This window comes from Mustela erminea, chromosome 8 (assembly GCF_009829155.1).
Source record: "Mustela erminea isolate mMusErm1 chromosome 8, mMusErm1.Pri, whole genome shotgun sequence".
NCBI classification, from domain to species: domain Eukaryota; kingdom Metazoa; phylum Chordata; class Mammalia; order Carnivora; family Mustelidae; genus Mustela; species Mustela erminea.
The window spans coordinates 81671485-81686065 of NC_045621.1; the positions used below are offsets into that span (position 1 = coordinate 81671485).

Sequence of the window (14581 nt, forward strand, 5' to 3'; positions counted from 1 at the left end):
AATAAGGGCACCTGGCTGGTTCAGTCAGAAAAGTAGGAAACTCTTGATCTTGGGGTCATGAGTTCCAGCCCCATGCTCGTGTAGAGATTACTCAAACCAAATCTTAAAAAAAAAAAAAAAAAAGAGAGAGAAAAGAAAAGAAAAGAAAGAAAAAAAGAAAAAAGAGTCTAGAAATAAACTCAAGTACAAAGAATGGAATGGCATTTCAAAACACTGAGGATAAAGTAGATAATTAAAAAAGGATCCTACTTACTAGTTATCTTTAAAAACTTAACCTGGAATTCTACCTTATTCCTAATACCAATAAATGATATATTTAACAAAATTTCATAATAAAAAATAAAACAAAAAAATGCCAGAAGAAAATGCAAGGGGAAAATGTATGGGAAGGTACAAGCTCAGAAGCCATAAAAGTAATTAAATACATGGAAACACAAAAATAAGATATATTTCACTTATCAAAAGACTAAAATCTAAAACTTGGTGATATACTATTTTGGAGTGAATGGGGGACTGAAGAGGAAATTAAAGCTGTTTTTTTTGTTCAATTAAAAACACAAACTCTTGGACTTGTCAATTCTATTTCTAGGAATTTATTCTCTACACACACATAGAGAAAAAGATAAAATATACAAGAGTGTAAGATGTGACACTGTAAGAAGTAAAAAATATAAAACAAGCAATGTATGTGGGAACAGAAAAACATATGATGATTTGTACATACATGCAGTAGATGGAAGCCCTAAAAATGAATGACAACAATGTATGTATACTAATATGGAAAGAAACCAATCTTAACAGGCAAGAAAAGCTAAGGTATAGAATAGTGTACATGTGCACTTACACATATTTTAAAATATAGAGTATGTACGTATACACAGATACATATTCTTATAAATGCACAGTGTTTTTTTTTTAAGGATTTATAAATTTATTTGAGAGAGAGAACAAGCATGAATGGCAGAGGCAGAGAGGAAGAGAGAATCTCAGGCAGATTCCATGCTGAGTGCAGAGTTTGAAGCAGTGCTTGATCTCACAATCCTGGAGGTCAGAACCCCAGCGGGAAGCAAGAATCTGATGCTCAACCAACTGGACAACCCATATGCACCCAGAATATATTTGTTTAAAAAATATTATTTATTTATTGACAGACAGAGGGAGAAAGCACTAGCAGGGGAGAGGGGCAAAGGGAGAAGGAGAAGCAGGCTCCCCACAGAGCAGGGAGCCTGATGTGCAGCTTGATCCCAGGACCCTGTGATTACAACCTGAGCCGAAGGCAGATGCTTAACCAACTTAGCCACACAGGTGCCCCAGAATATATTTTTTATATAGTAAACAAAGATATGTTTTTAAAAGGGTAAGGAGAACAAACACATACACACATATGCTCTCTTATAATCACACAGAGTATTTTTGGAAGGATACACAAGCAAGTGGTAATAGCTTTCCACTTCTGGGAGGGAGACTGTATAGGTTGAGAAGTGAGTGTAACCTGCTGTTTGAATATACAAGGCATTTACAAGGTGACTGGTGATAGCTTACAGAGGTGGTCTAAAATTAGCTGATAAAGCACATACTACTTCTCACTAAAGGTACCTTTCAAAGTCCCTTATATTACCTTTTACTTGGATATATTCATATTCAAGGATCCAACAGGCATAGCTATGCAGTGGAATGAAAATATAAAGAACCCCAAAGAAGAAATAATGCAAGAAAACTTCCCAGAGCCAAAAAATGACAAGTTTTCAGATTAAAAGGGTTTACTGCTTATGGCAGTGTTATCAACAAAAGCCAAACTATGGAAAGAGCCCAAATGCCCACTGACTGATGAATGGATAAAGATGATGTATACGTAACACATATATGTGTGTACATATACACACATATATGTGCACAATGAAATACTACTCAGCCATCAAGAAGAATATCTTGCCATTTGTAATGACATGGGAAGAGCTAGAGTGTATTACACCAAGCAAAATAAGTCAATCAGAAAAAGAAAAATACCATATGATTTCACTCATGTGGAATCTAAAAAACAAAACTGATGAACATATGGGAGAGTGAAAAAAAGAGAGAGAGAGAGAGAAACATCATGAGAGCCTCATAACTATAAGAACAAACTGAAGGGGCACCTGGGTGGCTCAGTTGGTTAAGTGACTGCCTTTGATCCCAGAGTCCTGGGACTGAGTCCTGCATGGGGCTCTCTGCTCAGTGGTGAGTCTGCTTCCCTCTGACCAAGCCCCCTTGCTTTCTCTCTCTCTCTCTCATAAACAGAATCTAAAAAAAAAAAAGGAACAAATTGAGGGCTGATGGAGGGAGGTGAGTGGAGGATGGGATAGATGGGTGATGGGTATTAAGGAGGGCACTTATTACGATAAGCACTGGGTATTATATGTAAACGATGAACCAAATTTTCTACTCCTGAAACCAATACTAAACTGTAGGTCAACTAACTAGAATATAAGCTTAAAAAAAAGGTGGGGGGGGGGGGGCGCCTGGGTGGCTCAGCGGGTTAAACCTCTGCCTTTTGTTCCAATCATGATCTCAGGGTTCTGGGATGGAGCCCCACGTCGGGCTCTCTGCTCAACGTGGAGCCTGCTTCCCCCTCTCTTTCTGCCTGCCTCTCTGCCTGCTTGTGATCTCTGTCAAAAAATAGAAATCTAAAAAGAAAAATTGGTTTAGCAATCATGGTTCAAAATGAGTGGTATGCAATTGAATGTGGGCTAGTTACTGCCCATTACTTATTATGAATATGAGTATTATTACTACATAATATTATGCCTATTATATACTATGTGTTAAGGGGAAATATAGGATCCCCACATTTCCACTCAAATCTTCAGTAAGGAAAATCAGCTTCTCTCCATCCCTTCACTCTCCTCAGCTAAGAAAGGAGTGACTTAAACTGAATGGTGAACTTTGGATGCATAGTATCTTATGGTTTTTCCTTTTTTTGAAGATGTGCATTCTAATCAGCCCTCTACTAGGTGGTAAGCATGGAGGCTGATTCTGCCCTTGTTTGGGGAGAACTGCTTTGTCCCAAACCAGTGCCCAGCCAGTGGTGGGGTAAGCTTGCCTAATTCAGGAGTTAAGTATGAGAAACTCCACTGGGGTCATATATCTGTGTCTTGTCTTCCCACACCATTTTTATTAGTAACAAAACTGAAATTTTATGTGTCTATGTCTGTTTCTCAATTAGTTCCAAAACAGAAAAGAAAAAAGGATGTTACGTTTTGCTCTCCTAAGCAAAATTTGCAGGCTACAGTCAACATTGTAGGCCATACTCAATAATTTATTTTACAAGTGGTTACGCTTTTTTTGACTTCAGAACAATCTACCTTCTATACTTTAGTCTCCATCATATGGTACCTAAGATTATACATACTCTATGCTCAGAATTTATTCTACTCACCCTATTCTCACTGGTTATTTACATAAGTAGTATGCACTAGCACATGTGGCGTAAGCCCTCTCTAACACAATGAATGTAAGCCAAATGAAAGGGTTTTAAATTCCAGGCTTTGTAAAAACAAAGTAAAACAAACATGGATCATTTCCCTACCTTAATTCTGTGAATTCAGAACTCTTCATATAAACCTATCATTATAATTATAGATGTTAATCAGTGTATCTACCTGTGAACCCTCTTATGCCATGTTTGATACCATGTAATAATCCATTCCACAGGCAACCATACCATAGATGAGTAAATCACCCTTGAACACCTAACCATAGGTGATCAGTGACCTATGAAATAGAATAGGGTTTAAAGCATACCTGGGTCAGATTCTCTCTAACTGAAGTGTGAACATTAAGACTGCTTCTGGTTAAATAGGGCAGAATGAACACATAAATATGTGTCTTGAAATTCCAAAATAAAAGCAGAGTAATTTTTTTTTTTTTTCAAATGGCATTTACAGAGGTGATGAGAATGAGCAGGTAACAATTATCAAATTTTCAGACTTAAAAAGTACAAGTTTAGCAGAGAGGAGAACACTGACACATAAAACAGTCTGGCTGGGGAAGGGAGGTGGAGGGAACACAGCTAGTAGCAGGAAAACTCCCCCTATCCATCTAAAGACTTATGGAGAGCTGAAATCAACCATTACTCTCCGAAAGAGCAGGTCGGATCCTTCTGAAAATAGGAAGATTAGTTAAAAATCTTTATATGGGTAATTAGATCTTTTCCTCATCCAGTATAGCTAAGTAGCTACTTTTCCTCCCAAATGGCAGAGACTAATGGCTTAATCTGCAAAGGCTGATTCAGAGAGTCTGTGGATTCTGGAGCACCAGGCATATTGAGGGAAAGTACAAGGCTCCATACCAAAGAAGAAATATTAAGCAAAAGCCTACATGTTGAATAGTGAATTCTCCTAGCACTCCTATTCACTGCCATCTCACCTTGCCATCTCTACCCCCCAACTCAGCTATAAAAACAAAAACAGTGTGAGCCACCCAAGAAAAAGCCTTAAGAATTCTTTTATGGAAAAGCTGATTACTCCCCTAAAAAACAGCATCCGATAAATGATCTCATTCAAATATAAATGGACAGTCAAGTAATGCAGAAATCTGAGCAGCAAAATTAAAAAAAAAAAAAAAAGGAACCCAGGAAACAAAGACAATGCAAGAGAAAGAAGAAGAAAAAAAGAATCCTCACAGAGATACTATTGCATCCATGAAACAAGAACAGAAACAGGATACTATATAAAAGCAACACTTAGAGAACACAAAATTTAAAGCTATAATAGCAAAAAAAATAAATAACATCAGATTTCTCAACACTGGATGTTAGAAGACCACACCAGTGTTCAAAATTCCTAAGGTTGACCATTTCCAACCCAATCTAAAACCCTCTCTACCCAGCCAAACTATCAATCAAGTATGAGGCTACAATAAAAATATCAGACATGCAAGAACCCCCCCAAAATGCACCTTTCCACACATCCTGTCTTAGAAAACCACTGGAAGGTGTACTCCATTAGGATGGAGTAAATCTAAAAGTAAAGTATGAAATCCAGGAAAGAGGGAAGTGAACCCGAGAGAAGCAAAGAAATTGCCAAGACGACGGATGATAGATAACCATGTGGCAAGCCTGAGAGCAATCAGTCCAGAATAAAACAGCAAAATTAAAAATTTTTAAATTTTTAATTAAAATTAGACATTTTAATTTTTAAAATTCCTGGAAAAATGTCTAGGTTCCTGGAAAAAATGTCCATGGAAGGAATAAAACTGACAGATTATTCAACTGTTTGAACATTTAAGAGTCATACTTCCATAAGAGAATGTGCATTGAATTAATGAAAGGCACAAAGAAAAAAAAAATAGGAACAAAGATAACTTGTCTTCCTGCCTTCGGCTCAGGTCATGATCCTGGAGTCCCGGGATCGAGTCCCACATCGGGCTCCCAGCTCCATGGAGAGTCTGCTTCTCCCTCTGACCTTCTCCTCGCTCATGTTCTCTCTCACTGTCTCTCTCTCAAATAAATAAATAAAATCTTTAAAAAAAAAAAAAAATTGGGGAATATTTAAAAAAAAAAAAAAAAAAAAAAAAAAAGATAACTTGTCTCCTTTGAAAATAAAAATCTGACCAAGAAAGGAAATGTAATCATTAAGTACTTGTTTCAGCGGTTAATATTTGCAGAATAATACTGTATATACTGAATACTGATTTAACAATGTAACTGCAGCCAAAAAATGGGACAGGGAAAGTGTGATAAGTAGAGAAGTGAGAGAATTTTAAATAGAAGAGAGAATGTACTAAAAAAACTTTTAAAGATAGTTACATAAGCCCACTATTTAGAAATATAAAGGTAAAATACCAAAAGAAACAAGTAAAGGATTTGAAGGTAACTATCAGAATGGAGAAAAGACTGCCCTTATAAGGGGAAAAAATTTTCAACTAATTCTAATGATATGTGTATTAATCTGACAAAAGTATGTGATTAAAAAAACTTAAAAACCCAAGCCCCCCCAAACCAAACAAACACAGTGAAAGTGTTAACGATGGGAGTAAAGAGGTGAAAAGGTACCATTTACAATATGGGCCACAGAAGACCAAAGCTGTGAGGAAAAAGGAATGGGAAGGAAATGAGTAAAAGAACTCTAGTTCTAGTTTACAAGCATTAAGAATCCTTACTCTAATTCCCCCTTTTTTGCTTCAGTTGTATGAATAATCATAACCAACCTTATAGTCAAAAGTGCCTATACAATACACTTTAACCCTTTGTAAAAAAATGTTTCCATGAGGGTCAATACACAGTTTATTTCAAGGTTTTAAGTTTTAAGCAGAACTTTATTTTTCCTTTGTGTACAGCCCTAAACATTTCCAGTTAGTTTTCAGTAGTTTAACAAAACCCTAATTCAGCTGTTGCTTTTAAGTACTGTGAATTACAACTACACATAACAATGATTACCACTGACAGAATTCCTATTACCTCTAAATGAAGGCTTCCGATACTTTTATCTAATGTTCACAAAGCTGGGAAAGGTATGGTATTTGTATCTTCATTGCGAAATGAAATGAAGATTTCAGAGGTGTTTTAATTAGTTTGTACCTTGTCACACAGAATTTGAACCAAAGTGTGTTGAATTCATGTGCATGCTGTTTCCCCTTTACTACAATCTGCCTAAAAGGAGTGCATTTATATATTCTCCTAATCCGTGGGTTGTTCTTATGTTTTGTTGTACAGAAATCTTAAATTTTAGGGGCGCCTGGGTGGCTCAGTGAGTTGAGCATCTGCCTTTGGCTCAGGGTGATCCTGGGGTCCTAGGATTGAGCCCCATGTCTCTGGGGGGCTAAGCTCCCGCTAAGCGGGGAGCCTACTTCTCCCTTGCTCCCTCCCCCCATCTCAAATAAACAAAAAACAAAAAAAGAAATTTAAAATTTTAATACACAACAATTTATCCATTTCCCTTTATGGTTTCTGTGTTTTGTGTTAAGAATCCTGTATCTTTAGGTCATAAAGTTATCCTCACTTTTTTTTCCCCCTAAAAATGCTAACATTTTGTTTTCCATATTTATTCCTTATTTCTATTTTTTTATATGGATAACCATTGTCCCAGCACTACTTATCAAATATTTTCATCCTTTATCCACTGATTTGTAATGCCTCTTAGATCATAAATCAAATTTCCATATATGTGTGGGTGGGTATGTTTCTTAACCTTTTTACCTTCCATGGGTCTACTTATTAGTCATTGAGTAAAAGAGTAATATTCCAAATAACTACATTTTAAGAAAGCATTAACTATCAGGAGTAAGGAAAGAATCAAATTGGGACAGGGGAAGCAGATGTGGGATAGTAGCAACTAGACTTCTTTGAAAATCGCTTTATAGATAAGACTTTTAGAACCGATTTTACATTGTATGAAACAAAATAAAATCTTGGAACAAAATCCTTAAGAATAAAATTAAATGGAACAAATAAAGCCAACTGTTGTTTGGGTTCTATTACAAGTATCTTTAAATAAAGTAAAGTTACATTTCTAGTGGGAAATACCCTTAAGACCAAAAGCAAAAATGAAGCAACCAACAAACCAAAAAACTTCAAACTATTTTCGATAATTATATTGTTGGTGTACACACTGGCATTACTATTCTGAGACTACTGTGGTGTAAAGTGGGCTAAGACACGGTAATTATGCAGACATCCTTAGATGTGAAAGAAAGCTGTTTAAGTGTGTAAAATTAAAGTGTGTAAGACTATGCCTGTAGTCTTGAATTAAAAGAAATACTAGTATAAACTCATAATGTATTTTATGTTTCAAATTTAAAATACCTATTTCCTTGTGAGGATCACTGAAATGTTTGAAAAGACAATGGCCAACCCGGCCAACCCAGCAGCAATGAGCACCCCTAGGGCCTAGATTTCCCACTAAAAAGAACAGAGTCTTTCTGGAGATAGGGATTCTTCCAGATCTGAGCCAGGAAATACAAAGGTGAGCCTATCACATCTTAGTTTTCTTTCCTTCTGGTATGGTACAGCCATGTCTAAAGGACTTAAAAAGCTAACCTGAATGTTTTTTCTACTGGCCAAAATTGATGAATATGAGTATCAATAAAGATAATGCAATGAGTTAAATCATAATAAAAATATATTTAAGTCCATGATACATGATGATTCTAAAAAAATAAATATCCTCACTGTCACTTCTGGAATAAACCAAGCTGCATCAGGAAGTACAGATTTTTTAGTTCTCTCACTCCTTTCGTCTTTTTCTGAGGATCTAGAGACTCTCCCACCCCAGCTCCCAGCACATGCATAGGGTTGTCCATGCAGTGGAGGCACATAAACTGGAGGCTCAGTGATGGATTAAGGGTGGTGAGTGGTGCCCCCTAAGTCCCTGGACTTTGGTGTGAAGTGACTCCTTCCCAGGGTGGGGGAAGGAGATGGCAATACAGAAGGAACAATGTGGGGAGGAGACCTGAAATGTGATTTTTCTTCATTGTTTTAGCCTCTCCGTGACAAGCAAAGGCTGGCCACTGGTCTGACTCAGGCCTTTCCTCATACCTTCAAGTGATATGGACAAGTTGTTCTGCTGTGGAAGCCCACGCCAGGCCAGGGAATTGCTTCATCCCAGAATATTTATGAGCACAGGGCCTATGCCAGAGACTTTTCCTTAAGTGACTCCGACTGTGAGGGAGATGCTCATTTTGGTGCCTCTGCAGACCACGTAGAATATAGTCTATTTTTGTTTTTCTTTTTTTTCCCCCCCAAATCATATGCTTTTATTTATGTGAAAGGTTCAAAAAAGACAGAGAGAAAGACCAGTGTTTGGATAGGGCTGGGGGTGGGAAAAGAAAGTGACCGTAATGGGCATGAGGTTTCCTTTTAGGGTGATGGAAATTAAATTACAACAGGAGGCAGGAGTGAAGGGGAACCCAGGAAATCAGGATGTGATGAGTCAGTTTAGCAAGAGGGTAAAGAACTTTGGTCTGGGTTCTAAGGGAGAGGATGAAGAGAGGATACAGTTTTCAGTTTGACCAAACACAGTAGAATAGCATCATCAGAAAAGTTCTCACAAGTGAGTGTGCTCTGCCCTTTCTACACTAAACCTAGACACTCGGTTTCACTGCATTTATATGCTTTGTCATTTTGTGAGCTCAAATCAATTCACAAAAGACCTGTGCCCACTTAAAAGGGGAGCATTTATTAGAGATCTGGGCCAGTGAGTTTTTGTGTTTATGTTTCTTTTTTTTTCTTTTAATACCTTTGTCAGGATATCATCTATATATCATAAAATTCACATCTTTAAGTGACAGTTCAACATATTTATAAAGGATTTAGTGTATTATATCACCATCACATATCAGCCTGATTGTAATGTCTCTCCCTCTGTGATGTTGTCACCCACTAATGATCATTGCCTTGATCCATCAATTCCTTGGGAGCTGGAAAATGGTGATATGCTATCATTCCTTCTTGTTTTGCATTAGCTGGAATACTTCCACAAAGAGAAACACCCCCTCTTCAACTACTTAAGAGATCCTGAGACACGGTTCATAGAAAAAGGTGAGATAAATGCCCAAGTCTCAATTATATTAAGAAAATGTTGTGGGGTTGTTTTATTTGTTAAAAGATTTTATTTATTTGTCAGAGAGATAGAATACAGGCAGCCAGAGTGGCAGGCAAGGCAGAGGGAGAAGCAGGCTCCCTGCAGATCAAGAAGCCCCATATGGGACTCGATCCCAGGACGCTGGGATCATTACCTGAGCCAAAGGCAGCCGCTTAACCAACTGGGCCACCCAGGCATCCCAAGAAAATGCTATTTTTAAGGAGTGGTAGGAGAAAGATGTTGTGCTGCTTATGTTTAGAAATTCCCAGATGAGGGGTGCCTGGGTGGTTCAGGTGATTAAGCAACTGCCTTCAGATGAGGTCATGATCCCAGGGTTCTTCTCCCTCTCCCTCTGCTGCTCCCCCTGCTTGTGCTCTGTGTCAAATAAGTACATAAAATCTTAAAAAAAAAAAAAAAAAGAAAAAGAAAAAAGAAAAGTAAAACTTGAAGACTTCAAGGTCATTTAAAAAAAAATTCCCAGATGACATGACATTGCATTAGCTATATAAAATCATGGGGTGGGGGGAAATGGTATAGAGGAACAACATTACAATGTAGAGTGATGAGTTCATGGCAGTTCACTGTACTACTCTTTTCTACTTTTAAGTATGCTGAAAACTTCTTCATAATAAAAGCTTTTTAAAAGATAAGTATCTAAAATATATAAAGAATCTCTAAAAAATTCAGTAAATGACCCAGAGAAAAATGGACCCAAAGACACGAAGAGGTAATTCATGTACTAAAGGCTTAACATCACTGTAACTGGGGAAAGGTAAATTTAAATCAATAAATACCATTTCATATCCAACGGATTGCGAGAAATCAGAGTTTAGCAATAATAAGTGTTGGTAAAAATATGAAAAAACAAGAATTCATGTATTACTGATGAAAATATAAAATAGTGGGGGCGCCTGGGTGGCTCAGTGGGTTAAGCCGCTGCCTTCGGCTCAGGTCATGATCTCAGAGTCCTGGGATCGAGCCCCGCATCGGGCTCTCTGCTCAGCGGGGGGCCTGCTTCCTCCTCTCTCTCTGCCTGCCTCTCTGCCTGCTTATGATCTCTGTCAAATAAATAAATAAAATCTTAAAAAAAAAAAAAAAAGAAAGAAAATATAAAATAGTATAACCAGTTTGGAGGGCAATTCTGCAATACCTAACAAAGTCACACAGGCACATTCTTTAAGACCCAGAAATTCCACTATGTAGGTCTATAACCCACAGATGTACCATAAATATGGACAAGACATGTGTAAGGCCATTCATTGCTGTATTTCGTAAGAGCAAAAAAAAAAAAAAATTAGAAAAAAACTAAATGTCTACCAACAGAACAGATCAACTGATATATTGACACAAAATTATATTTATAAAATGAAAACTTATGGTGACATGAAACATTTGTAAGTAACTTTATTCAAAATAGCCAAAAACTGGAAACAACCCAAATGACATTGAATAGAAGGGTTACACAAACTGTGGAACATCCACACCATGGAATTACAATTAGCAAAAAAGAGGATCAAACTAATGAGACATGCAACAACTTGGCATAAATCTCAAGGAAATTATGCTGAGTGAAAAAAAGTTAAGTATTATAGATTCCATTTATATAATGTTCTTGAAATGACAAAATGATAGAGATGGAAAACAGTAAAGCAAGGCCAAGAAACGTACCTATTTCATGAGATTCTTGGTTAGGACTAGATGAAATAATTTGTGCATATCATAGAGCCCAGTACAAAAGAATAGTGTTCCATATTGGTAGGCTGCTATTATTACTCAATTCCACTCCATCTGTAGATAGATCAAGACTATCCAATAATTTAGCAAAATGGAATTAAAGTACAACTTTATGAGTAGGTCTTTTTAGTGCCCTTAATAATCAGGATAAACAGAAATCACGGGTTTTAAATACTTTAAAGAACTCTCGGGCGCCTGGGTGGCTCAGTAGGTTAAGCCGCTGCTTTTGGCTCAGGTCATGATCTCAGGGTCCTGGGATCGAGTCCCGCATCGGGCTCTCTGCTCGGCGGGGAGCCTGCTTCCCTCTCTCTCTGCCTGCCTCTCTGTCTACTTGTGATCTCTCTCTGTCAAATAAATAAATAAAATCTTTAAAAAAAAAAAAAAGAAGTCTCAACTACGAATAACTGAAAACTGTAATAGTCTATTGCTAAAAAGTACTTTTTTCCATTTCTCTGAAGGGTAAGACCTCCCGTTTAATAGTCACTACTTCTATTTCTCTGGGTTATTTTGTTACGACTACAATTTGTAACCAATGTGCTTTTGATTTATAAAATTTAAAGTCACAAATGCTTTGACAGAATCTGAAGAAACTTTTCAAATTAACTCATATTAATCATGTAACCAGTCATGATTACATTTGGGACTTTTAAAATTCTGTGAATACAACACATGCGAAATTCTAACTTAAAGCAAAGAAGAAATAATAAATTACCCAGGGATGATGGCTGCTTAAATGACTGACAGTAATGTCACAAATGATTTCTTCTCCTATCAATTTAACCTTTGTGGGGGTGGGGGGTGGGGTGGTTTTACGCAAGTTACCAGTAGATTATAATTAGTATTTTAGTTAAGGCAGTCTAAATCAAGGAATGGCAACTATGACCTATGACTTATATCTGGCCAGCAGCTTGTTTTTGTTAAGGTTGTGAATGTGTGAAAAGATTCTCACCTTTCTGGGTGGGGAGGAGGCTTGTGGGCAGCAAATCAAAGTTTACTGAGCGATAGGAAAGTTTACTGAATGGAATACGAAGCTCCCAAACAGGGAGGGGACCCAAGAGGGTTATTCAATTCTTACATTTTTATAAAGAAATTTTAAAAAAATTTTAAAGAGAAGAAGGAAGAAGTAAAATACATGGTAGAGACATATGTGACACCCAAACCCCAAAACATTTACTTACTATCCAGCCCTTTAAAAAACAAAAAACAAAAAACAACAACAAAAAAAACTTGCTTATCAAGGTCTAGATTAGTAAAGAAAAATGTATTGTTTCTGAAACACTGGAGTATACACATAACATAACATACACATAAAATACACATAACACAAAGATAAGCAAAGATTTATTAGGGAAGTAGTTTTCAAAATTTTACTCTTTCAAGTAGTTTCTTCTCTCCTGGGTATCTCTCGGGCTCATCACCCATTATCAAAGAGAACAGTCAATAATGATAAGTTACACTCTCTGAAATGCTCTTAGGAATGTGAACAGCAAAAAAAGCTGTCATCTAAAAAATGAAATCATCCTTAAGGATGTTGGAGTCCTGAAAAGTTGAGGTTTGAATTTGGCCAGAAACTTCTTCCTGGGACTGTGAAGTCACCTGCTCTTTTTTATGAACTTAGGAAAGTCAGCAAGAGCTATTCACTAATATTCAGAATAGGCCACTATAATTTGATTTATTAACATCATGAAAAGTATAGGCATTTCTGTTAAAACACGTAATTCCTTTAAAAATCCCTTATATGTAGGGACGCCTGGGTGGCTCAGTTGGTTAAGCAGCTGCCTTCGGCTCAGGTCATGATCCCGGGTCCTGGGATCGAGTCCCGCATCGGGATCCTTGCTCGGCAGGGAGCCTGCTTCTCCCGCTGCCTCTGCCTGCCTCTCTGTCTGCCTGTGCTCACTCGCTCTCTCTCCCTCTGTCTCTGACAAATAAATAAAAAATAAAATCTTTAAAAAAAAAAATCCCTTATATGTAAAATTATACACTAAAAATGACAGGCTTCCAAAAAATCTATGTAACTTAATCAGAGACCATACAGACTGTAATACAGACTGTAACTGTTCCATTAGACAGTATACATAACATTCAGAGTGGCTGGCTACTATCTCTAAGGGATACTAAAAATGTATAAAAGTAACAAAATGGAATTGCCGGCTCATGGGTGTTGAGAAAACACAGATTGTAATGGACTTCTGTCCTGGGGATACAGAAGGAAATGCAACCTGCGACTAGCTAAGAGCTAGGCAAGGCTGGGATGTACCTCTCTTGGAAAAATGAAGCCTAGGTAGAGGCACTCATTTTTAATTTTCTTAATATGGAGTTGAAAAGGGCCTTTGCATGTGGAATGCGAAGCTAAAGCCTTTGTGCCTCCCTATTAAAGGTTTTTAAAATTCTTTTCTCACTATCCCAGGCCTCTTTGCCAAGAAAAAATTAAAAAAGAATCCGGACAACTTCCATGTAGTACTGACCTCATTCCAGGCATGAGCAATCATTGCCGAGCTAACTGGTATTGAGAAACATGCGCAGCATAAGAGACTGTACATTACTGGGGACAGAAGAAATAATTTTATCTAGATTACCTGTCCTGATTTTTCTTGTAAGATTCTGATACAGATTCTCCATGCCATAGCTCTTTTTGTAAATAAATTTTATGAATCTTACCGATCAGTAAATGAAGAGAGAAATGTACACGAAAGCCTTCCACAAGCACTCATCTACATAGTTTAGACATCTGTGTTACTATTCATGTCCAATTTGCACCCAAAGGGGATTTTTTTTTGAGGTAAGGGTTGTAAAACAAAATTTGAATTTATTTTTTAATATGGTAAAAATACACATAACATAAATGTACATTATACTGGCTCAACAAAGCCATCTGGATTAAAGGAACATGGTATCCTACCATATTTGGGAATGTTTGTTAAGAAAATATCACTAATACAAAAAGTTTGCCAAGGAAGTTCTACACATAGGTCACCTACGTACGTATCCTCACTTTTAAAACTTTTAGAGGGACAGGATAACAATTTACAAGCAGTGGGGCTTTGCATTTCTTCTTTCTACCCGGCATACAGTAATGAGAATCTTTCAAAACAACGGGCAAAAACTAAGGTCATCTGGGCAGTCTACAATGCATTTAGTAATGAAATGGTGTGCACCAAGACCCAAGAGAAACTGCACTGTGCTCATCACCAGCACATAACACTGAGCAATGGCATAACTCTCACTTGCACTGTCACTGAACCATAACCTAATGTTGCTTATCTTCTGAAGAGTAATCAAAGAAAATAAAT

The 14581-nt window shown here is 37.1% G+C and overlaps 1 protein-coding gene across 4 annotated transcripts in view; it reads right to left on the reverse strand.

Annotated features, from left to right (window-relative positions):
• Positions 1-14581, reverse strand: part of EPC2 (enhancer of polycomb homolog 2) — a 117572-nt gene that overhangs the window by 40403 nt on the left and 62588 nt on the right. The window lies entirely within an intron of this gene.